Source organism: Gavia stellata, chromosome 3, assembly GCF_030936135.1.
Source record: "Gavia stellata isolate bGavSte3 chromosome 3, bGavSte3.hap2, whole genome shotgun sequence".
NCBI classification, from domain to species: domain Eukaryota; kingdom Metazoa; phylum Chordata; class Aves; order Gaviiformes; family Gaviidae; genus Gavia; species Gavia stellata.
In genome coordinates, this window is record NC_082596.1 from 37,561,035 (window position 1) to 37,588,268 (window position 27,234).

Consider the following 27,234-nt stretch of genomic DNA (forward strand, 5'->3'; position numbering starts at 1 on the left):
TTGGTTGGTTTGGTTTAATGACTTGATTAGAATTTGAGCCCATAATTTACAAGGGATAGGTGCTGTATCCACTGCCAGTCCTCTAAACCAGCCAGCTTCATACAGGATCAAATTTATATAACAGTCCAGACTCAGCAGTGACATAAATAAGGGTATAAATTTCGTGCCAAGTGTAAATGAGTAATAAAGTAGTTACAAAGTAGTATGCCTGTACGCTGATTTGGCATTCCATGTGTGTGCAGAAGCAATTTGGTATGCTATGGGGACAAAATTCAGCCCTGGCATAAATCAATGGGACTCACATCTATTGAACACCAGAACTGAAATAGGACTCAAAAGCATTTTAGACGGTGTAGGGATTAGTGATGGGAAGGATGAGTGAAGGGAGTATGGATGGGGAACAGCACAGAAGGGGAAAAGAGCAGGAAAGAAGCAAGAAGAGAGGAGGGTAGAAGGTGAACAGGACCTTCTCTGTTCTTTTTACTGTTCCTTTTCTTCAACTGGAACTTGATTTTTTTTTTTTTTTTAAATCCAAACTGTGCGATAAATTGGGGAACAGCTTGGAAACACTTAAAAGCCTTTTAATGATCAGTTACACCTGATGAGTAACAATCATTCAGGTCAGTTCTGAACAAGGTCCAGAGACCCCTGCGGAATTTCCATCTGCTCGCCGCAAACAGCTTCAGGGAATTTGGCCGCCAAATATTCTTGAATCCGTAGTGTTATAGTCGAGGTGAACTGAGCCCAATGTATACAGTTTTCTAGACCTAGTTTCCCGCAGCAAACAGACCTTGAGTGATAAAACTACAGTAATACAAACACCCAGACACATGGAATGAAGGATACTGCAAATCTGGGTGAAAACAGTGAACTACTAAGATGTAAGACTGGTAGCTGAAAGCAGGCATGGTTTTACCAGCTGGCGAAGGCAGTTCAATCGTGACTCATTTTATCAGGCACACTTGTGTCACAAAAAGCAAAGGAGAGCTGCATGTCTCTGCCGCTCCCCTATATAAACTGAAGCATTCCTTGCAGTGTTTATTATTGCGCTGTGCAAGCCTAGAGGAGACCAGCAAACAATGGTATACGGTATCGCCTAACAGGTTCCAGATTATCCAAATAGTTTGTAAGTGGGCATGAGGGAGCAATGGAGAAGTTCTGCAAATTGTCACCATACATTTCAGACATTTATAAGCTCTCAGGTGTTGATCACAGTGGTTTATTTATATATTATGTGTGCAGTGCTAAGGTCCTCAGCACTAACAGGGAACAGAGAGCAGCTTTTTGTTATTTTTTGGTTAGCGTTTTTTTTTTTCAGACTAAGCACTTGCTACCAGTTTTAGACAGCAGGTTTTGATATTTTAGTAAAAACTTACACTGATCACTTTTGAACAAACTTCTACTATGGAAAGCTCTACAGACATTTTAGGTGTGGGCATTTGTCTCATCATTATGTATAAATGCACTTGGATTATCAAAATACTCTCTGATATACTTTCTGAGGCTTCCCAGAGCAGGAAACAATACAATTCAGGATAAGGCATGAGCATGTGAAATCTCCACTGTCAGCAAGCTGTATGATTTCACTATAGCTTTTTTGTGCACGTCACCTGCATTTCGTTACCAAAACCAGCAGAATCTACTTAGTTGTATTGAAATCACATTTAAATTCAGTGGCACAGTTTCTGAAAATATTTCTTTACAACATACTGAAAGGATGCTCATAATTGATGTGGTAAGTATAAATTTCTTACAATTATTCACCTATTTGATCAACATCCGCCCACATACTGTCACTCCTTGCTGGAAGTTTCATCCACATATACTTTGAGAAACACATTTAAAGCCACAAAATGGTGTCAAGTTTTGCTCCACAGCAAAACCTCTTTTCTTCCGCACTACTCTAGCAAATTGCAGAATAAATAAAAATTGCTCTTGGGTTCTTAAAAATGCTCAGGCATAGGCTTCCAAAGGCTATCAGAAACATAAACAAACACACTTCACAGCACATCACCATCACCCACCAAAACATTGGTTGCTGAGAATTATGAATACTTCCATGGCAACGGGTAAAAATTAATAACAGAGAGTGAAATGACGATAAATACTTTCCCATTGGTATATAGACCCTTAAGAATCTTTTTCAGATCCTTCCCTGAGAACAGAGAGGATGGAAACTTCAGGGGAAGCTCGTCTCTCTTGTGGACTGCACTTACCAGAATAAGGCTGATGAGGTTGCCTTTGATTAAACTCAGGACATTTCAAAGCCAGCTTCAAATAACATCCAGTGTATCTAGCTCCTGGCTAGACTCCATCAGAGGGCAAAGTCTGGGTTAAATGGCAGGTTATCTAGCCACCTGCTTGAATTAGACAGATCTAGGTTAAAACATGCACTACACTAATCACAAGCTTTTAGTTCATTAGAGTCTAGGGCAAGGCTTATGCATGAGCACACAGCAAAGCGTGTGCATTGTCAGAGCCAGGATAGGAAATGTTACCGGGCTGCCTTGACTCCCAGAAGGCTCCATACATTCTTGACCTTTCTGCCATCAAGCAATCTAAGCAGTCACACCGATTCACAGAGCCAGAGGTAATTGGGACGAGAGAAGGATCCCGCAGGATCCCTCACCGGCTCAGTTCTGCATAACACAAGTTCTCCTGTGCAAGACCAGACATGACCCCCCTGCCAGTCTCACAGGTGGTATTAAAGTTTAGTCATAATGGATAGAAGAGGGGATAAGAAGAAATTGATTGGCATATAATTATGTTAATCATGGCACCCATGCACTTCATTCAAGATTGAAGCTCAGCAGCTGTATAAATTAGGTGTTTGAAAAGAAAAGAATTTGGTGGCTAACCTTGAATCTACTGTCCTTAAGCAAGCAGAGATTTACTTATCAGAGACACACTATAATTTGTCGGAGAATGTCACAAAAAGGTAAGAATTAAATATTTTGAAGTCCATGCGCAGCATCTTAATAAAATCATGCAGAAAAGTTCAAGCATCCTCTTTAGAACAGACTGGATTTACCCAAGGCTAACAGTTGGTTCATCTTCCTTCACCAAACAGCTACAGCTGTCTGGAAGCGACTCCCTGGGTCATCAGCTTAGTCACCTGCTCACAGATCATGAAATTCCTTCATGTACACACTGTCCCTAAAATCAGAAATACTTTTCCCCTCTGCCCCTCTCTCTCTACCTTACTCTGATTGAAAGTTTGTTCCAGAAGCTGACTGCTCAGGTTTACACCAGACCTGTCCATACCTGGCACAAAGCAGTGAAGGAGTGTACGTGACAGAGTTAGTTTGGCTTTAGAGCACATAAAATCATGCCTCTGGCAATTGGGACCCAGCAGATAAGACAGCCCAACTGTTGTGTGTGAAATAGCTGTGAAAATGGTGAAAATCCTTTTCTTGCTACCATCTCACACAGTATCCTTGCGAAGATCTCAGGACAGATGAGATGCAGTATCCAGTTTCACATTACCACACTGGGGTATGGTTTGTCAAAGTCTCCCAGGAATCCCTGACTTAGTTTCCCAGGGATGTTCAGTAGCATGTTCCCGAGAAAATCTTCTTATCTGCTCCTGGCTAGCTAGCATCAAGCTGAGGAACAGATGGTATGATCCTTTAGCAAAATGGAGATAGATGGGCTGAGGCAAATTAGACCATTCGGATCTATTTATCTGATGAGAAATGAAGCCCTAAGCTGGCATCGCCTTTGCCTGAGGTGGCAGTGGCAGCAGCAGCTGTGAAGATGAGCAGGTGAGACAAGAAGATCAGAAGGCACTTGGTGCTGAGACGTACATCTCCGTTACAGCAAGCTTGAACGACGCCAGCCAGCTGCCTAGCTGAAGCTAGCACCTTCTTGAGGTTTAGTTATCAAAGCAGGAAGCTAGGTAAGACTGGGTGATGCTGACAGAAGAGGGAGAAGTCTTCTGTTAGAGTACCTTTCCAGGGATTATCTACTAACAGGGTTTTGTTAATCTTTTTTTGGATTCTTGCCTGTAGCCACAGCAACTGAGAAATCACTGCTTCCTCCTGTGACCAGGCAAAATGCTGTGCACTCTTCGTTAATAGAGGTCTGGCAACAGCCTTTATGATTTGATTATTTCAGTTCCTACTGTCGAGCTACCCAGCCTCCCTGAAAAAGCTCCAGTGAATAAGGAAGTAACAGCCTGGTTGAGGTGTTCCCATAATCATCCTCACCCTCTGAAGCGCCTGTTCAAGAGGTCTTCAAAGACCTCTGCAGAACTGGTCCTTAGCACCCGCTGTAGGAGTTTGTTACACAGAGAGGCTCCTCAGGCAGTTCCTGTCTCTTCTTCCTGGCGAGGGAGAGCGGTACGTGTGGGTACGGGATCAGACCTTGGAGGCTGCACGACAGCCGTACCCCTTCAGAGCTGAATAGCCATGTAGAGCGTTGCACCAGCAAAGCTCCTGTCAGTCCATGAATCAATGTGTGCGCCTGGGCTTGGGACTGCTGTTTTGTCAGAAGCACCTTGCTCTTTGCATTCGTATGGATTTAGCTGTGCCCACGAGAAGGGTGGCGGGGGGGCACGCTGGATCAGGCTCTGTCCGCTTTGCTCTAGGAACTTTCCCTTTCTGCCTGCCCAGCTGGGTAAATGGGGAAGGAAAACGCAGGGGCAGAGGCAGGTTTCTCCCAAATGTTCTTACTCCTCTCCCCATTTGTAAGGAGAACTAAAACAATTTAAAAAAAAAAGGAAAAAAAAAAAAGAAGAAGAAAAAAAGCAGTTGTCTTCTCCCCACAGCAGGAATCACAGTGTGAACAGCCACTGAGTGACAGAGTAAGAGTAGGAGGTTGGGCTTAGCTGCCTTTATTCCTCGGTGCATGTGGCTCACAACAAAGGCCATATGCCCTGATCCTAGACATCTTTAGTCTTTTCAGCAGTCTTCAGCATGCAAGTAGCTCTATTAAGCATTATTAATTATTACAGCATATGGCTGTAAAGTTAAAAATGAGAAAAATCTTATCGGTTCCTTTAATTAAAATAGTTATACAGCTAACCTCTTAGACAATGTTTGTAGACAGGAAAAAAAGATAAATTAATAGTCTTTTTTGGTGGGTGAGTTATTTGCAAGGCAGTCCTGATTTCTGCACAAGCACTCATTCTTCATAGAGATCGAAAAAAAAAAGTTTAGAATAATACCTGTCAAACTATGAGGTTATCTGTGAATTGTTCATTTTGACCATTCACTAACAATGACATGCGATTTGTCCCATGACATATTTTCTGCTATCTCAATGGGTGAGATAGTTTTGTACAAGAAAAACAGCTGAAGAAGGCTAGGACAGGTTTGTGAATGCCACCAAGTGAACTGCTATTCAACAAAAGACATGAGACAGATTCTGCTCCTATTACTCTCGTATTTCTAAGGGACTATTCAATGTAAGATTGATCAAGTTGTCAGTTACAAATGACATCAAACAAAAACCTGTGCGGCTTATTGATGAGTTTATTTGCAATGCTGTGTTTTCTGTTCTTCGCTCTTGCTGAAAACCAAAGCATATTGAATTTGCTTGACATAATGAAGCTGATTCTTTATCTGCCATATCCTGGTACTGAGCAATTTTATATACATTTACAAATAAAGCTCTAAGGTAGTTCATTTCTCATTTTTCCTCCTCAAAAACAGCAGAAGTCTGCATACTTCGTAGAATTCAGTCACACCACTGGGCAACAGAAATATCTGATGCGATCTTTTCCATTTAAAAAGAAGACAGTGGCTCAAGAAACAAACCCTTGAAGTAGAAAAGTAATTTTATTCCATGTATACATTTTGGCATAGGCAACCTAGTTGATTAACAAAACCGGTTGTTTAAAATATTAATCTTATTAGTAAAAATTAATAAAAATAAAGGAAACTCTATTACTTCTTTTGCACTTTAAGAAAACTGCTCACTTTAATACAAGAAGACAGAGACCTGAACATTTCAGTAGAAGCAAATGATAAAAAAAGCAAGCCCTATTTTGAAATGTGCCTCAAATTTTGGAAAGAAAATACAGCTGGGTCCTCTTCAGTCTAGTCTGTTAACTAACCTCATCAGGTTGAAATCCAGCCCTTTCCTACAAGCACCAGGCTTTTGTAGTGTTTTCTCGACCCACAGTCAGCTGCCCAGCTCACTAAGTGCTTGCATATGCATAAACAGAACAAGGCATCCTTCCCCTGCCTGCCCCCTGAAAGCCTCAAATGCTGAAGTAAAGGGGAACCTTTTAAGCAGGGTTTTAATTAGCACCCATTGTTCCTTGGCTGGCAGGACAGGCAGAAAGGCCCAGTGATTTGAAAATTGCCATCACAGTGGGAATCTAACTTTGCAATTGAATCAATCTGCAAACTCCACGGGACTTGTACACTGAAAATAAAAAAAAGAGGGAGTAGACCAGGTCATTAATTATAGTGGTGTACTCAAACTGCTACATTTAAGGGTCTGTGAGCATTTCTCTCATATATTTTTAAGAGCAAAATAGAATCATATAAATCCACTAGAGAATGAGACCTGGTCATACAAGTCTAAACATAAAAGTGAAATTCAGCATTAAGTCTACCACTTGATCTTTAACTTGTAGCATCTGTACTACAGATGGTTATGTCTGAAGATGTCTGAAATGGCTAACTGGGAAAAAGGGATTTCAGGAGGAAGATATTCTTTGGCTTTAGTAGACTTGGTATATAATAAGCAGGGGTTTAGGTTTAACAGAAATTCCTCTGCGTTCAGTAGAGGGGTGCACGTGTGATGATGCATGACATGATGCAGCTGTTTCAAGAAAACCAGGCTGCAATCATTGACTAGAATACCCCAGATAAGAACTTGTACTGGAGGCTATCTTTTCCGAATTGAACAGATAAAACCTGACTGACTTTTTTGTGGTTCTGCACCAGCCCAGGCGTGGCTCACCCCCAGTCATTCTGGCTACCCTTGTGGCAGGCCGGCAACTCACCTCATCGTATCAGCTAGTTATTTCTGCAGAGGGCTTCTCCCTGCCATTTCAGGGACCAAAGAGAAGTATATCTTTGACTCTTACTTAAGAAAAGATGGAAAATAAGCAAGACCAGTGAAAGCAAACTACACTCAATCTCACTTATCGGTACCATCTATTTTATAGCTATACAGGGAATACAGATTTCTATCTAAATAGAACGTAGAAAAGAATGACATGAAATAACATCTCACCTTGTTATGTTTTTGAAAGATTCATTCTGCATGTTTGTTTTATTTCCTTGCTGTGTTTTAGGAATGATAGGTCCTCTATTTCATATGAGAGGATGCACCATGAACAGTACTGTTTTCAGGGCAAAGAGATCAGAGACGGTCACTAAAACTTGTAGACAAGAGAACACTCCAAGAAAAAGCCTTTAAGTTAAACTTCACAGTGAATGAAATAATTTTAAATACTAAAATAAAAAATGGTGGGGAATAAAAAAGCGTTCTTCAAAAATCTATTTTATGTTAAATTAAACAGTCAGTTCTATGAGGAATTGTATCTACTTTCAGTGCCAAAAAATACAATAAGGTTTTCTTATCAACACTCGTTTTCTTACTGACGGCAGCTGAGATTCCCTGACATCAAGACAGGAGAGCAGTGAAAAGGCCTGCTCGGAGGAACAGATATGTTTATGGACCCTTTTCAGCTGCCTAGAATCTGATCTGAATCAAAACATGGATGTAGCCAGGAGCAATCTGGGAGGTACATGCAAAGCAAACCTCCTGCTGATTTGAGGAACGTTCTTTCAGTTGCATGTTAAATATATCTTAGAAGTCCATGAGATCTGGCAAGGCAAGCTTTCAGAAGCTGATGAGTATCAAAAGCAAAATCGTCTAAGTAAAAGCAAATATAAAAAGTAAAATCAGCTTTTTTCTCCATTCCTCTCTTCTTGTTCAATACACAGGATAGGCAGAGTTCAAATAATGAGCAGCTACACAATATTTGTGCCTGCAGGCCTTATTTACTGTACACAATTCATATCCTGCTCTGAAGATAGAGTTATTAAATTCCCCACGAACTTTTTCATGGCTCTACTCACAATATTGTATCTAAGGGCTTTGTGAACAAAATGAATTTGTTTTTACAGCATGTTTCTGAGGACAGGGACACTTGCAAGAGGCAAGTGTTATCATCATTTCATAGAGGGGGAACTTAAGGTCAAAAGGCTAAAAGTATTCTGGGCATGTAATTTAAAGAACCAGGACCTGATATTTTTGAGAGTACTTCACATTAAGAAGAGCTTCATCTATTTGAAGCATGAATAACTTTGTTTACTTCAGCTCCAAGAGTGAGTATTTTTTTGCTCTACAAATCTGCCCACATCCCTCCAGAAAGGCATGCCAAAAATGAGTGACCATCCGAAAAATTTTGGCTTCATTGCATGGCCACAAAACACAGAGCAACCCAAAATTTAAATACAAGGTTCATTTTCCCCTTCTTGCCATCCTTGCCAGATTTGCCCTTAGCAAACACAGGAGTCCCACAAACAGCAATCTTTGTTAAATAGCTTTGACTATTTCTCAGAAAAGGTCTAGCTTTTCTATATAGTGAGGATGATGTCCTGTGGGATAACAGCGGAGTCAAGATCATCTGGATGCATACACACTTAAGTGTCTACCTTACAGTTGTGAACCAAGCTCCTCAATAGTCAAGGAAGAGAGGTAAGTGCCTCCAAAGAGCAGTTCTGAACACCTCAGTGGGATGGATGGCTAATGTCAGGCAGTATGACTGACCCTGCACACCCCTACGAGCCCACTGAATCGGAGGAGGATGAGGATGTATAGGCAAGGTGCCAGGGTATGGTGCACGAGAGAAAGAAGTTTTGCAGGCAAACTACCTTCTGACATTTTTTCCCTTTCTTTGCTTAGCTTTGCAATATTATATTCTTCCAAGCTGGTACTTAAAAAAGAAAATACCTTGGGAATTTACTCACAAAACTTTTGATTGAAAATAGAAGGCTTCCCTTCTGTTCTCATATCAAAACCTCTGCTGGACATCCCCAGAGCTGGAAGGCTTAGTGCCATCGCAATAACTTCTGATACTTGTGGGTATGGAAAACCGCTTGCTGCTATGGGATCTGCACAAGCTGGAGTGTATCCAGCATGGGCAGCTGTGCTGTGGGGTGTAAGAGCTCCGTCCTGCCTGCAGACAAGTGAGACTCAGAAGCACTCTGATCTTTTCTTATCTTCTAGAGAAAGGTGTGCTGGGGCATGCACACTCTGTCTATTGCCCACTCTCTTATCAACCCTGCATCCCAGTCAGGCCCAGTTACCTTAGGCCCAAATCCCCTTCTCACCCCAATTCCTCTTGCAGTATTATTTTCCAACCAATATCTTTCCCTCCTTAATTCCTCTTGCCATCCTTTTCTAGTTTTCCAGTTGTGGCTCAGCTGTAGAAGCCTCGTTTCTTTTTTCATTCAAATGCAACACCTTATTTTTCCATGTTGCCAGGACCTGACAGGAAATCCTTAAGGACATAGCTAAATGGATTTGATAGCCTGAACAGCCCAAACCAGTGTATTGCAATTACAGGACATCCAACTCAAAAGTAAAAATATACTTTGGAAACAGAATTGCTGAAAGCTTACAAAGTTTCAACAGAGAGTGTCCAAACTACAATTTAAAAAGGCTTAAAAATTGGCCAGATTTGGGTAACAGAATAGCAGAGCCCTATTCTAACACAAAGCTAGCCTGAGTCACTCACCTTGAGTCAGAAATGCGTGTTCTTTTCTATTATACAGGATGGGATCGTTTCATAGGGACAACTGAGGGGTGTTTACCTCAGAATACCCTATATAAGAAACATAATTGTTTTAGCAAGGTTGAAAGATTTCAGCTGAAGAACAATCCATATCTAATGTTTGATGGCTGGGACATTGCTTTAGAAAACGTGACATATATGTTAAAATCCTCTGGAGGATCACAAAATTGATTCCAGCTTTCCAGTTCTGGAAGAAAGATCTAACTGGTAGGGTCTCTGGAAAAAAATGGGAAGTTACCAACCTTCAACTGTCTTGAAATTCCCCTTCATTGACTTTCATTTTCTTGAAGTTTTCCTCAAATTAAATGCTAAAAAAAAAAAAAAAAAAAGAAAAAGGGAAAAAAGGCATTTTTGGATTACCTTCAGTCCCAACCCCAAAGGTTTTTCCTTTCCTTTTTCCTCTCTTCCCAAGCAATTTGTATCTTGGGGGTCCCTATGATTGCTCACAGGAGGTGACATCTGTCTGCAAACCTGGTTCCTATGGGACAGAAGAGACTTGAGCAGCAGTTCCAGTGAACCTCATTTGGAAAATGGATTCTAACTCAATACTTGAGAACCTTAAAAAAAGAGGGGTGGAGAGAGTTTTATAAAAATCAAACACTTCAGGCACAAAAAAAGTTGTTAAAAACCTATTTTCCATAGAAAAACAGTATCAACGGAAAGTGTTTGAACAATCCTAATAACTACCCTAGTAAAATATGCCTTACATTGATTTTGACTTTTCATGCCTTAAACACAAATGCACTTCTTTTCTTTCTGTCCTACTTTTAATTAAGTAGAATTTTCCTACCACATTGTCCAAAGGTAGAGGAAATTGCATAATACCCCTGCTTTTCCTTTGGGAGAAAAAATGCCAAGGAGTTTTTCATCTTTAGCTCTCTTTTACTGTAGAGGGCAACACATGGTTTTACAAGTCAAGGTCACATTTAGCTAGTTGTCATGGTGAATGAAAACACTCGGGAAATCGGGCATACAGCATTTAGTTTGGCTTTCTGGGAGAAGTAACATACAAGAAACCCTGTCATGAAGAGACTGTGTTTAGCCAACCTCTGGTACCTTTAACAGTCATCTTTTTGGCACTCACGTTTAAACAGAGTAATGAACCTTTTCCTCTCTTCAGCTGTAAATCAATACCACCAATGTGTCCCTTAAGAAAATCAGTAACAAATTGTATAAATACCTGACTAGTCAATAGAAGGATTTCCATTTCAATTGTCCATGGAAAGAATAGAAACTCTTTTTGTAACGTATTCAGAGCAAGTTCTGGTTGTGCATTGCAACCATTTTCAACATAAATATTTCAAAAGACATAACTGACTCAGTGCTAAATGTTTTCTGGGAAAAATAATAATCATATATGTATCTATGAGCTCTTAATAACTATTTTCTCCAAAGCAGGAATAGAAAGAAGCTGAAAAAATTATGGAAAATGCAATTTCAAAACAAATCTTTCTTCTTTCTAAGTATCTTGAAAGAGTACCTGAGAAAAGCTTTCTTAGCAAAGTAGCTGAACTACTGTAAATGAGGTTCCCCTAGAGAAACTCTTCTGGTAAATGCCTACTCTATGTATAAATTAAAAAGCTGGCCTGGAGAGTGCAGGAGTAGCAATATGAGGAAAGGGCAGTCTTAGGCATCAGCTGAGGGAAGACTAATATATGGTTGCTATTTGAGCCTTCTCTAGTGGCTAAAAACTATTTGAAGACATCTTAAATCGGAAAGCAAGACAGTTTGAATTTTCACTAGTAAAGTGGAGAAAAAGAACAAGTTGCAGGAAAAAAAGACAGAAGAGTACAATTTTTATACAACTGTGCTGCAGTTCACAATAAAATCCTTTCAAATCACAATATTTTTGGTTGGAAATGATGGAATCTACTGCTTTTGATTGCCAGTGGAAGCTCCTAATACGTTCCCTAAATCTAGCTTGGAATCACATGAGGCACTTGGATGTGTCTTGACCTGGATATGACCAGCTCTTCCCTCTGTCCTAGCCCATCCCTGTAGCAATGATTACATACATTCCTACAGAAGTCTGGGCTCAGCAGTTCAAAACTTTCCATCAAAAACCTGGCTGTATTTATTGAAAAATCAATCAGTGGTATCACCTCCATGGCTTACCCTTTTTGTAAAGGGAAAGCGGTCCTAGGAAAGAAAGATTAGCATTTATTTGCTCTTAGGTAATGGGAGAAAAATAGAACCAGGAAAAAAAAATAAAAATCACCCATAAAACTAACACTTGAATAGCTCCTTCAGATTACATGTCCATTTTGCCCAACCACTCTGAGTCAGAAGGGTTCCCCCTCACTCCCATATTCTCCTCCCAAATCCTCCCATTTTTCCCCCCGTCCCAGGAAGGAATACGTTCCAGCCCTGTGAGGAGGACGGCTCTTTCCAACTCCCTTTTGCAATTTGTTTTGTCCCCTGCTGTTTAAAAAACAGTGATTTAAGGGATAATCTGACATGATATCTATGTAGGGGCATGGTAGGGATAAAGGGACCCTGATTACTATGAGTACTTCTTAAAACAATAAACCTCAGTATTCCTTGATGGTGCAAAACAGGGAATGAAGAGAGAAAGTGGAATAGAAAAGCAAACACCAAGCTGCAGTTTATGATGAGACTGATTCAGAAAATACTACTTTCTAATGCAGGCTCACAATTATGTATCTAGCTCAGTATTTTTATATAGAAGTGATGAATCCCATGTTTTTTCCTGGTTGCAAGGAGTGAAATGGCTGACCCATGGCTGAGCAAGAAAAATAACAAAGCTGGTGTTCACATGAATTCCCTGAGCATGCAGAGGGATGGTGCAAAGAATGAGTGGGTTTAAATGATAACATCTAGTCACCCCAGAGCTCCCTAAGTAGAAAAAAAGAAAAGAACGAGAACAAGGATTTCTAACAGTAGTGGCAAATTCCTTATTACTGTGTGCAGACAGCCTCACGTGCAGTACTGACTTTGGTGCACTGCTTTCTGACAGCTCATGCCAGAGCCATTCTGTAATGTTAAAAGGCTAAGTAGTCAAGAGGAGGGAGAGGGGAGCCAAGCAGACTATTATAATAATTCATATTAGCCTTCTAATACTTTCTATCATAAATCATAAAGGAAGGAAGTTTGTCACATTGTCTTATACTATATGATCACTCAGAGAGAGACTTACCAGACGTGTAAGCACAGAGGGTAGCCCAATGGCTGCTGCTGGGAACAACTGCATGCGCCTTCTGGTTTGGGGATACTGGACATAGCAAGAATCAGGGTCAGGATGCCTCCGGACCCTTTATTTTGTGCCTAATGCATGTAACACTGCATAGCTACCTAGTTACTTCAGTATTACAGAAAGTGTAAGAAAAATATCCTGTATGCAAAGTCAAAAAGAACAAAAAGAACAATTAATTTCTTCTAAACTGTAAAAATCCTGTCTCTCCCCATATTTTTATTATGCGGAAGTAATGACAGAGCAGAGACAGAGAAATCATTACAACTCTGCCCACATGGTGTTCAGGCAAAGGCCCAGATTCTCCAAGGACAATGTGCTTTAGGTGTTTAAGTAAGTGGGACAAGGGGACATAGCCCTGATATTAACTGCACCTCCGAAGCGACTACTTCTTCCAACAGCTGCAAAAGGAGATAGTTAAGCCTCATTAGCTAAATCCCAACTCTACTTTGGATGCTAATAAAGGAGGTGGTATAGCTGTCAGACAGTAATTCTTCCTCCTTGGAATCAATACAGCACAAATTGCCCAACACTGGGGCTCAGGGCTGAGGAGAGTGTTTATAGGTGAAGTGTGGGATCAGTACACAACTTTTCATCTTTCATCCCAGCAATACTATTTCTATATTGTAATTTGAACTACAGGATAGGAAGGTATCTAAAAATACCATCATGAGAAAAAAGTTAGAGAATTTGTCTGGAAAATGCAGTTGAGATGAAGAGTTTGTGGAGGAGACAAGAACATGAGTATAATATGAGCAACGCATCAGAAAGCATGGGATAGTAAGCACATCTCGCAGAGGGACAAGGAGGGTGGAAGAGAGTGGAAAAGGATGCAGAAGCAGCAGCAGATGCATTGGGATTAAATATGCGTGTGTAAAGAAATCAAAGTATGTAACTTTCTTGTTCCTAAAGCGGAAATAATTGTCCAATACAAAGTATTGCAGATAAAATTTGCACATAACGCCAACGTTGGCATATATTAATGAAGACAGAGCACGTGTACAAAGTGATCTCAACCACTGGATAAACAAATCTGTTTAAAACACAAAATTGGTATGAGTTTTGGGTATTGCAGACTTGTAAACCTAGGGCATACATTAGAATGGCATTTTGAAATTTATTTAGAGTAGTATCTTGAAAAGCAACCTTTCTGAAATGCTTTAGGGTCAAAGCAGGCAAGCAATAGAACATAAGCTTCCACTACGATGCTATGGCCAAAGGGCTAATATAATCTGTGGATGTATAAATGTAGGAAAAATGGGTGACAACTTCACTTTTCTCTGTAGCAAAGATGAATTCATTAGAAAGGCAGATAAATTGGAAAAATTGGAGCCCTTAAAAGCAGAGTCACAGACTTGTTCAAGAGCCATAGAAAATACCGTACTAGGAGAGACTTAAATACTTCAACAGATTTAGTCCATTAAAAATAAAATGGAGAGTCACTTGACTACAGTGCATAAGTACATTTATGAGAAGAAAATAGAGGGCCCTTTAACCGTCAAGAAGGTATGATCAAGGTTGAATGCTGAAGCTGGACATATTTATATGAGAAGTTATGCATTTTGGGTTTTCATACAGAATGGGTGATCAACCTCTGAAACAGGAGGTGTTTTAGAAACTTTTGTTGTTTGAAATCCTCATGTCAAAACTAGGTGTTTTTCTGAGGGGTACGATTTTGCCATGTCTGTGTTATGGACTAAGTCTAGAACAAAGAAAACGGACATGCTGTTTTCACAGATAAACCAAAATACAGTACACTTAGCCAAAGCTGAAAAACTGGGGAAAATGGCACTTCAATTTCAGTTGTTCTCTGTATTTTTAAAACTTAAGGAAGGTAGATTTGACCGAACTCTATAAAGCTTTGTCAAGCTGAATTGCATCTCTTGTTTCGTATGCTGCTTTACCAACATGATTTGTCTAGCTCTATTCAGCTCAGAGGTAATACTGTGAGATTTAATGGCTTTGATTTACAGGTCTGATGAGACAATCAAATGATCTCGCCAGAATTTAAAGTCTTAAATCTACTAATTTATTCTTATTAACAAAAAAACTTTGCATGCTGATGTTTATGTACTGCACTTTAACATCTCCTTCTTTTGCTAACAATAATCCATGAATAAGTTCTCTCATATATTTCACTTCATTAAAAAATACTACCTTTATCTGCTTATCTGAACTGCTGAAAAAGCACATCCATTCATGCATAAACTATTCAATGAATTTGAAACTAAAGCTTTATGTTTAAATTAGCATCCCATAGTCTGGTGATGATGATTCCCTGTCTTCCCCAAAAGTGACATGAATTGTGACACTGGGTAGTGTGCACTAGTCTTTCAATGACACTGCACCCTTTGAAGCAAAAGCAGTTGAAAAAAGCATCACCAGAGTTGTGGATCCCCTGGCAGCAAATACTGATGATCCTCATGAGAAATTTTCTTAGGAACCTGAAAAGCAACAGGAAGAATTTGAAAGTTGGGGGAGGCAACGCTAAGCACTTGGCAAGGTTCTCTTTTTATACTTAAATTCTGCTCTTCAAGATACCCTTCCGTGAGACAATGCAGGCGTCAGACTTCACTGTCTGTTATTGGAAAACCAGGCTGCCTAATCTGTATAGGCAGAAGACAGAGCAGAGTCACGGAGTTTCTATGGAGATGGGAATTGGTGAGGAAGTGCATTTTCTCCTGATTCATCCAGTCTTCCTGATCTTATAAGGGACCATTATAGCCATTTATCTCTCTCTGAAGAAATGATGATGTCTTTGGGAGCAATTGCAAAAGCAAGGTTAAGTTTGGCCTCAAATGAGGGTAGCTGGTATATTTTCACCAGGTCCAGCATTTCAAAGTATAATTCACAACAGTTTTTGGTTCTTAGACCTGACAGTATATGCCAAATATAGATAAGCTAGGAGGGTGGTTTTGACACTCAGTAAGAGGTAACAGAGAGTAAGATGCATTTCTCAAGTAACAGTAATCTCATTAACACTCTAACTGTGCTATCAAACAATTCTACACTACTCAAACTCTCCGCAGAGCAAGCCTGTCGAACACCACCGGATCTTTGGTAAGCATGTGTAGATGCCAAAACTGTCTGCGTTACTAACTCAGACACGCAATCAGGCAAATTAGAGGTGCTTTGCAGGATCATTTGTATACCTGAGAGATGCCTGCAAAATTTGAGTTAAATTTCTCCACTTCCAGAATACATAGGGTTACTCAAAGTCCATTTATCTCCCTGTCTTCTCTGCCTCTTCCAGGGATTTTTTTTTTAGGAGATGAAATTTATAACTGGAAAAGGAAATTGTTTGCAGGAAGACAGAGCGCTACAAAGCTGGATTTTTCTTTTTAAAGCCGCTTGTTTGGCTGCTGTTACTTTGCATGGTTTTCAGGCTGCTCCTTCTACATGTGTATCTTTTGAGAGGCTAAAGGACCGGGGAGAGGAGTTAAAACATACCTTGATGGAGTCATCAAAGAGAAATATATCTGGCTTCAATTTAGCTCAGTTCAGGGACATAACGTATGTGGTGGGTGACACTCATTTTCAAGGGCTTGTAAAGAAATACGTTTCCCAATTTGTATTCTGATGTAAAAGAAAAGTTTTTCTTTTCAAATCTGTAAAGACCAGATGTTTTTACAGGCTTTGTAGCACAAGTTGAAGAGGTTGAAGGGAGCCCTTTGCCTTCCCCCCCTCCGCGCTCTACCTCGGCGGTGGTGGTGCATCAGGGGGGTAAGTGAGGCTGACCAGCTCCCTGTCCTCCCCGCGGAGAGCACCGTCGCTGCCCCATGCACCCGCAGGCTCCTTTATTAGCACTCCCAGCTTTGCAAGCACGTTTTGATACATGTTTGAATCTAAGCTTGATTTATTTAATAAAATAGGCTTTCTAGAAGAAAATGTGAAAGTCCCGGGGGGAAGGAGGGAGGCGAGGAAGCCCACAGAATTGCAAATTCTGGTCCAGCACTCTGAAAACTCTCACGGGAGCTTAGGGAAGGTAAAGGGCCGCTACATAAAACCAGTTCCTCCAAAAAACAGAAGGAGCGAGGGGTAGGAATTTCCCTAAAGCCATGTAAATCTTGAGGACAGGAATATATATGTGTATATTTACACATATCTCACAATGACAGATAACCCGATCACAGCAATTTCTTCTGAGCTTATTCTTAACTTGCAGATCCCCGTTGGTTTTAACCTTTCACAGTTTTGTTTCATTTCTGATAGAAGCAGGGTTGTAAAATTAGTGTTTAGATATTGCAAAATAATCCACATATATTCCAAGGAATATAATTTCACAATTTACTTCAGTCTACAGGAAAAATAAGATTATGGAGCATTCAGCTGACACCAGTAGCAACTAATACTTTATTACTATTTTCAGTAAAACAGATCCTTTTGATAATGTAGAGAAACATTTATGTACTGATGCATTTTCAAAAGCAGAAAAGAAACAAAGAACATGACTAGTGTTCTTACTACTAGTTCACAGGTTCAGAAGATACTATTTGCAGTGTAATATTCTGTGTGTTTTGTAACATACATAATAAATCACTTATTATTTACTTATTAAAAGATTTTTCTTTTTGGATCTACTTACCTCAGATTTTTAGAATTACTCAAAAAGATTTTGAAGCTTTTCCAAATTAGATTGCTACCTTTCTCTTCTTTTTAGTAAATCAGAGATATTTCAGCTGTGGTAGACATACAGTGATTTATTTGCCAGATCCATACTCCCTTCCTCCCCTTTCCCCACAAGCCAATACCTCAGTTAGCTTGCCAGGACAATTCAGGAGCCACGTTTTCCTTGTGTGAAGTGTATCATCTCAGCATTTTGGGGTTATACACATTTTACAAACTAAAAAATGCCAAGTGAAAATACCGAGCCACCACTAGAATTTTTTTCGTATGAAACAGGGACAGCAGGCCTAAACTCATTAAAAGTTATACAAAAATCAGCAAGTCAGCAGGAGGAAAAAAAAGTAGGCAGGAAAATGTGGCCTCTAGTAGATACAGACTGGAGTATGTTAATCTTTTCCAACACAGATATTGAGAGTAATATCACATCTATGAAGAACAGCACAAGGGGTTTCCTTTAAAGACAACACGGTGTCACCGTGGTCTTCAAATGTTGCTTTTGCAACCCACATGCCTCACATTTTTCGCAGCTCTCGTTTGCTACAGTGCACCCGGGAGAAGGCTGAGGGAAGGGCATGGTCCATTTTCAGACCTGGTCTCTGCTCCTTCAGGAGAGCTGCAGCGTGGGGCAGCATGACCCCCAGTCAGGGGCAGAAAGTGGTGGAAGAAGGTAAGGGAAGAGAAGCCCAGAACAGGGCAGAAGATGGGTATTGCAGACAACAGAGCTATATGACCTTACTTATTATAACAGGTTTCAGTATACAGATGCATACACTTCACTGCCTTCTAGTTTTCACATGAAATACTGAAAAAAAAAAAGGCTAATGTTGGATCTTGACACAGCAGCCAAAACACATGTCACTAATCCAAACTTTTATAATGAGATTGAAGGAGCTGGTGGGCGTAATAATAATTATTACTGCCAATAATTTCTTCATGGCGTGACACTAGATAAGCCAAAGCAATAACAATTCTTCTAATTTACATGCAGGATCCATCAATGGAAAAAAAATATTAAACGAGTCCATACTCCAGTCTGATTAAAGATGTATGACATGTGAAAACATACTGTAAATAAGCCAAACTCTGCTATGCATGACTGAGTGCAGTAAATTTGACACATCTTAACTATACGTGTAAAGATTTGTAACGAGAGCTAAATGTCATCAAGTTCTGCATTTCTGCTAAGGTGTCAGTTTTAGAAGACAGAGTAGCTCATCCTTTTGTGATGAGCAAACTCTTCAGGCAGCTGCTGTCCTTTATGCCTTCCCCATCTCCACCCACTAGAGGAGGGTTTGTAAGAACCAGCAAAAACGAGCCAGAAGAGTAGATCAAATGAGGGACTACAGCTCTGGATGTGGCAGAGGCTGGTTCCAGAGGCTCAGCGAGGTACTTCTGCTACTCATGAGCAAGAGGGGTCCCTTCTGGGTCCTCTTCTAGGAAGGTATTAGGGGAAACCCAGAGAGGAGAAGCCAAAAAGCTGCAGCCAAACGCAGAGAGAAGCAGAAGCAACACAAGCAGAGGATATGCACTGTACAGCAACTTTCCAGTTATGGCCAGGCTTTCCAGTTCCCTTCTGATTGTCTCTTTCTCTTTTTTCAGCCAGATCTTTTAGCAGCTTCCCTATCCACCCCCCTTTTCTTATTTCTCCTTGCTTTTCTGCGCCCTCGCCCTCCCTCTCCTTTCCATGTGTGTATTCTCTTCACAATCTTTCACTCCTTCTTCACTGCCCCTCCAAAAATGACCAATGAGTTTTGCTGTAATCTTTCTGTCCCCTTCACTTTTCCATTCAACCTCTTGTCTTGATAGCTCTCTTGTCTGTCTAGTTAGCAAGCTCTTCAGGAGAAAACCACTGGATCTTCTGAGACCATGTTGCCGTGAAAACACCAGATTCGGATCCGTGAGCAGTAAAGATTTGACCCAGAAGAGGTCACTCAACTGCGCTTTGGGGTTTACGCTGACTCTGCACCAGTGCTGAGAAAACAGGCTGCAGTTGGTTTGGTACAACGTTGGATGGCTGGGGGAAGGTGATACTGGAGCTGGCATAAAACCAACCAATATAAAGTTAAATTACCGACATTTAAAAATATAGTTGAATTTGCAGAATTATTTCATACAGCATCAGCATTTTGGCTCACGTGACTTTGGTGCTTTTGATCCAGTAGTGGGAGCCCTGAAGCAGGATTTATTGTGTTCTTGAATGACAGCCCAAACTTGCAGAGCACCTAGCAAGATGAAGCTTACATTAGCTTGCTCCTTAGGCGCTTTTGGAAGAAGCACTATGTTATTATTAATAGTAATAGTAGTAATAATACTAATAATTACTCTGTGCATTATGCCAGCAGCCATTCAGGTGGTGCCTATGTTCTTGAAAATAACCTGGAAACCTAATCAACTCAAACCACTCTCTCTGCTTCCTGGAGGGGAAGGCTTTACCTCCAGCATGGCTCTGGAGAAGGTGGAGAAGTCTCTGTGCCTGAGCTGCTTCTATTTACCAGGCACTCTTCAGGAGAGGGCCACTCTCACGTGGAAATCACCCAGGCCACATATTTGTCCCAGCATGCCTGGAAATTGTCAGGAAAATGAAGGTAGAAGATTGCGCCCTGTCTAGAGCTGCTTCACTACCCAGCAATCTGTTGATCAAAATTTCACCATAATTCCTCTACAGTAAGTACTGAAAGACTGTAAAATGCTCCAAGCATTGCATAACAGGAATATACTTGTACTGGGAGCCCTGAAAGATTAGCTGGACCGACGCCGTGCGTGGAAATCCAGCTTCTGTCTAGGTGACAAAACATCTGTGGTTTCAGCCTGTTGGGATTTGATATTTGTTGCCTGAACACACAGCTGACCAGGTAGCTTACTGCTTTCAGCACGCCTGCTTTCCTCTAGACTCCTGTACCTCTGCCCAAGGTCACCCAACAGAGCTGTACCCACATGTGCCCTGCAAGGTCTGCAATGTACCTGTGACACGCCAGGCATGTGGTCCTTGTAATCTACAGCTGGTCCGTGATAAGCAATGGTGTTAGCTAAGAGACCTTGACAAAGGGCCAAAGTCTCCTTTTTCCATTCAGACAGTATTTCTACATGGGGGGAGAAAGAAGAAAAAAAGAAGATTGTACACAGGGTAGCCCTAATTCCCTGAGTCTAATCTGCTGCTGTGTCAAAGATATCACATAGTGTTGAAGGCAAATGGGCTTAACTGTGCTCAGCACATAAAAATCAGGCCTTTCCTATGACTCAGAAGTGAGTTGCTTAACCACAGACCCCAGAATCCGTGACGGTTCAAGCACAGTCAGTTTTTATACGTCTGAGTTCTTAGACGACAGGGACTTGGCTGGGCTGCACTGTGGGCAAAATTAATTGTAGCCCCTTGTCATCTTAACTTTGCTGAGGGATAACCTCCTCCTCGGAGGGCGAAACAGCCAACTTGAGAGAGTGAGCTGTGGCATAGCTCAGAGCCACAACAAATTCTTACTAACCATGGAGCTTTTTCTAGCAGATACCTGCATCTGAACTGTGGTGCGGAGTACAATGGGATTTAATAAGTGCTATTAAAACTGGCAGACAGCCCTGCTCCTAGAGAGGGGCCATATATTTAAGAACTATGCAAAATATTATGCAGTATGCATGTGACCAAATTCTTTGTAGAGGAAAATCCCCAGGACTGTGTTAAATTAAATAGGATTATGGCTTTCACTAATCTGTATCCAGTGTGACCATACAAGGGTATTAGTTTGATAATATTTAAAGACTTAACTCTACAGCAGCAGCACTCAGCCGTCTAAGCTCAGTGATTGCGTTGTCGGTGAAAATGTTAACTATTAAAGAGATTGCTATTTACGTTGCCCAAATTAAACATGTGACGCTCACCAGCTGGGAAATTAAGCACAAGAATGTTATGCGTATGTCAAAGCATTTTTTTCCTTTTGGAATAAGTAGAAGCAGCAAATCGTGGGATGTGACTTCTGCGAGCAGCACTGCTGAGCCCTGCTCTTCTGAAGCTGTGGGTGATGCTCCCATCAGCTTCAGTGAGAGCCGAGGCAAACTGGTGGGATGCTATCAAAAACCTCACCCTTGCGTCTGAAGCCTTTTCCCCCGAGTGGCACAAATAGATTATTAGATAATTCTGCAATATAGCATGGTACCTAAGCTGGGCACATTCCCGGTCAACCCAGCATTTGTTTACCAGGATTTATTCAGGTAGCGGTATTATGATGCTACAGCTGTCTCCAGTCGCTGAAATCAGAGGCAACTCTGTGACATACACTGGCGAACACTGATGTTTTAACGGCTCTCTTTGAAAAAGCAAACAGATAACTTTCTTTGAGCCTGTTTCTGCACAGACACACACACATGTATAAATATATATGTGCTCAACTGGAAAACATTAGGAGCCTTCTTAAATGTAAATCCTAGTAATGCAATATGAAAACCATTCAAAGCAGAAAAAGGATCTAAGCCACAGCTCAGTTTAAAAGTCACAGAAATTTTCCCACTGATTTCAGTGAAACAAAGATTTTCATTACCTGTATTGAAAGCAGTCAGTAAATGGATGATTTAATCAGACTATTTTTCTATTAAATTTTTACCATATCTTATTGTGTTAAAGCTATAAAAAGCCTAATATTACATCTTCAATTATTTTGTATGCATAGAATTTTTACAAAAAGTAAAATAAAACTGATAACCAGCTTTCTTGAAGAGAACTCTTACTCCAGGAATGGATTATATGAAAATGACACCTCTTCCATTATCGTTCTGCTCTTAAGGTATTCAAATGTTTATATTTTTAATAGGAGGGAAAAACGTTTTTAATACTTCAATTACGCATTCTACAGTCAATAGGTTTAGCATCTTCTCAAATCTCTAACATTGGAAGAAGACTCTACCTGAAGGCCTACATTTTTAAAAGAGACATCTATATAAATCCTGTTGAGGATAACTTATGCAATCGTGGCAGAGCATAATGATCTGAAAATAAAGTATGATTATAGTGTAGGCTGCAGAATGATCCCTCATAAGAATACGGAGGACTAGATGTAGTGGGTTGATTCTTAGCTCCCAGACAAAGCTTGCAGGGCTGCCAGGACAAAATATCCTGTGTGTTTAAATGGAACAGCCAGGCACCAGAGGTCAGCCAGGGACACAAGCGTAGGAGCAGCCTACTGCACCCTTCCAGTCCCACAGATTGGGTCTGTTCTTTGCATAGTCCCATCAAGGCAGACCTAATCTGTCCCATCATACTAAAATCCCCATACACAAGCAGCTGGCTATGTCATATTAACAGGAAAGACATGATGCCCAAAGCTGCCTTACTCACTTGGGCACTGCAGATGACTTTTTCAAGATGAAGATTCCCTGCAATGGAGGGTGATTTTTGATCACCTTGTTGTAATATCACGTCAATTCTAACTGCACATACAGTTAGAAGATCTTTCATGTGCAAATATAGCTATGATCCATCCAGTTACTCTCCACATGCTTTGTGAGTTTACACTGAACTTTTTCTGATTAAAACCCAATTTCTTAATTTTGTTATTTAACCCACTTTTATTATTATTTCTTTGACTGAGTTTGCTATGTGGTTAAATGACCCAGATTAAATATCTAAGAAATGTCTTAGGATACCCCAGCTTCTTTTTTTCTGGCTTAGTCAACCAGCCAGCATTTTAAACAAAAGGGGTTAAAGAAATACAAACATGAGTTGGAGTCTTACCAAATTTCCTTAGACAGTTTCTCCCAGAATCATCAGGAACACTGTTTATGCTTCCTTAAGCTTTCAGTATGCTTTCCAGATGGATGTTTTGGGATCCCAGCTTTGTAAGCAAAACCATCCAACTGAAATAAAAGTGTGCCTGGACAGGTTCTTCATCGCACCCTGGAGCCACCTGAACTCATGGCAATTCCCAAGGACTCATACAGCTATGCCAATGCTAGGGCTCTTCTCCAGAAGACACACAAGTTGTGTCTGCTCTTGTCTTATTTTTTATATTAAATCTCAGGGAAAATTGTAGCCTAGACAGCACAATTTTAAGTTAGAAATACTTGATTATTACATCTACAACAATAACAACAAATAGTTAGATGCTAAACTACATTTCATTTAAAATAAGAATCAACAAGCCATTTGGAAACTCATTAAAGTTCACGTCACTACATTTTTTAAACACGAAGAGATGTTTTCTAAAGGCCTCATCCTGACTTGCACCACAAAAGCATCTGTCTTCTAAGCAAATTACTACACCATTGCAATGGCACAACAGTAATATTAGTGAGGGCTGTTTCCAGAGCTGTGTGCTGTAGGTGCAGGAAAGGGCTATGGGCAGGAGTGCCTCTCCTGGTGAGGAGGGATTCCTAGATACCGCAAAATCTTCATGTAGTCCTTGAATCACTGCAATGGTGCCAAGGGTGACAGTGAGTCTTAGGGCAAACAAATACCACTGAGACATAAAACATTTTCTCCAGTGTCAATATTTATGAAATTCACTGAATTCAGAGGAGAGAATTTGGATAACTCCAATTGGTGTTTAGCGTTGATGTACATTCTCTAGCAATTACTTTATCTCGGTAAAGACAGCTTCCATTTTACTAAGACAAGTAGAAAATCCTCTGCCTCCATGCCTGAGAACCTAAACAGAAACTGAACAGCCTATCTACATTAAAAAAATATTATCTATCAACTCATTTGCAATGCTGTCACTTACCTGAACAGGAATAGGGCAGAGGAACAGAGAGACTGTATGCCTCTTTGTAATAGTTTTTATACATCAAGCGTGTTGCCAAGGAACACTTGTGTGTTTTGCATTAATTTTTTATCTTTAGGAGTTTTTTTTAAATACCAAGAGAACAAAAAAAGGCAAAAAGGAAAGAAAAAGACCTTTAGATGTATCTATGATCTCCAATCCAATGCATCAAAGCAAATCCAAAAGACATGGTGCTAGCTCATCAATCATTTTGAACAGGGAAAAAATGGCATACAGTGGTACACACAAATGTGTATCATTAAATTGTAAGAACAGTCCTTGCAGTGCTTTCAGCCTGGTCCAGCTTGAATTCTCCCAGCAGTTACTGGTCAGAGTCTGGGAACTGGCACAGTGCAAAGACAGGCAGTTTGCAGGTGGTCACTGCTCAGAAAATACTGTAATTGGGTAGATGCGGGATGCTCCGTGCCAGCCTCTTCAATGCCAGCAAGCATTCGCTGGCACTTTTAAATTTACTAGCGTAACTATAAGCCATGTGTTCTCTTTTCTCTTTGTCAAGATAATAGGATGCAGAAAGTTAAAAACAAAAGTAACTATGCATGCCAATATACCAACTTATACTGAGTTTTAAGGTGCAAGGGAAAAATAGGCTGGTAATCACATTGTTATAGACGCAGTTTAAAGGCTAAATTCATCCTTGTTCTAAATTCACTGACCTTTATTTGTACGTCAGATCAATAATAATAAAATATTGGCAAGTAATATAACATAAGTTTCTCACAACCTTTGAGCAATGCTTTGTCATCCAAAAAGTTAGGTTAAAATTGAGGAGGTTTGAGAAGAATGAGTCCTCTTAAGATGGATAGGTATGTCAGGATCCAGGTCCCACAGTATAATATAGTTGTTTACTTCATTTGTAAAAATGCTACCATAAACTTTCCCGGTGAAAATTAATTCTCAAGACATTAAAAAAATCAATTACCAAGCATAGAGCTTTCTTTCTAACAATGTTACATACTGAAAATTCAATCTGGATCATGGAATTATAGTGAGGGCTTCTTCTAGATTTATGGGTGTACCATTTAAAGGTTTTGCAGGTAACAGTCTGCTCATTCCCACTGAAAACGATGGTACAAAACAGAATCTGTCTCTGTAAGCACCACTTGGGAGTGAAAAAGAAAATGGAGCCCACTTTACTTAATCATTATATTCCTTCCCCACTGCTACCTCTATCATTCACGTTAGCAGCTGTAACTCCACCTCTCTGTTAGAAAGCCATTTATAAACGATCATTTTTCTGAATTCAGCGATGGTTTTCTGCATAAGATTCTTGCTCTAGCTATGAATTTCCAGCTATCTGAATAGAGTTTTACACCCAAGTTGAATGTCATATATTGCTTAAAGAATTTGTTAAATATTCAAAAGACCAAAAGTGACTAGCCGTGATTTATAGGCACAATATTTATCATGCAAAATTACGCAAACAAACCACAGAATGAAACATGTTACTGAAACCTCATTCTTTTGCAGTGTGACTTCAGCTTTTCGGAGGTGCACATAGAAAGCAATTCTTCATAGGAATTCCATCAGAGCATAAACTGGAAGGATTGCAAAGGTTCTGTCAATTGCAAGTCATTGTAAGCTATTTTACTTGCACCATGAAGCATCGTTTCACTGAGCTATCTCCATGGGTAGAGCCTCTCTAAACCAGTGTACTGGCTTTTCCCCCAGTGAAACTAAACAAAGTACCCCCTGTTCCAGCGTGAACATGATTCAAGCAGTCGTCTGGACCTAAGGACACACTATCAAATCGACACACCAGGAAAATGTGAAAAATTATCAGAGATCACAGCAAACAGTGGTATTTGTGAAACACTAAATTCTTCTTAGACAATGTTTATAAACAATATGCTGTTGATCTGAATGCTTCAGCAGTGATCTAACATTTACAGAACAGAGATAGAAATACTAACTCATCTCTATGCCACAAAGTATATCTTTTACCTATTGATCTTACTGAAGTGAACCCCTTGGCTCTTCTATGCTCTCAAAAGACTACGGATTGAGAAGGATATGGGATAATAATAATGAGTGATTAAACACAGAATTAAAAGCCAGAAGTTTTAGATAAACAACCTAGGAATTTTGAAATTTAGGGGGTGGAAAAAGATAGGTTAAGCTAAAAACAAAAACACTGCCAGAAACCCAGGGCCAATTATTAGAAACACAAAGTAATCTTACTAAGGCTCTGTACTGCAAGACTGTAATAGTTCTACTGAAAGTCTACTTATACCCACTGTAGAAGAATCCTAGCTGAGACTAAGAGGAAGAATAACGTACCAGCATTACATTATCAAATTCTATTAGAATAGTTAATTGCCCACATTTACAGTGATTTCATAATCTCCCATTAAGACAGCTGCAGGGAGGAGGAGAGAGAGCAGGGGGACATGTGAATTTTTGGCACTGAAATCACAGAATCTATGTTAAAGGCTTATTAAGACTATTTAATCCCTCTCCCTGCTGATTCTGGATTGTCCCCCATTGTACACTTCCTAGTGTTTTGTCTAACCTCATTTTAAATATCCCAAGCGATGGGAATGTCTTCAGTTCCCTTAGGAGATTACTTCAAGGCTAATGGATTTCGCTGGCAGAGAGGCTTTTAGATATCCTGCCTACATTTGCCCTTACTTTATTCCTTTTGATTAAGGAAGTTTCTTGCCTTCTCTTTTTTGTGTGAAAGATATGTGACACCCCATGAATATTAGAAATTCCACCCCCTGCCCTGTTGTTACAGTTGTAGGCAGTTTTCAAGTGAGGGATCTAGAGGATTTCCATCCAGATAAAGCCAGTAGCAAGCCGCCAGCAGTATTAACCATCAGTATAGTCATACTTTCTTCTCTGGCTGCTGCTGTGCCACTAGAATTGGTTTC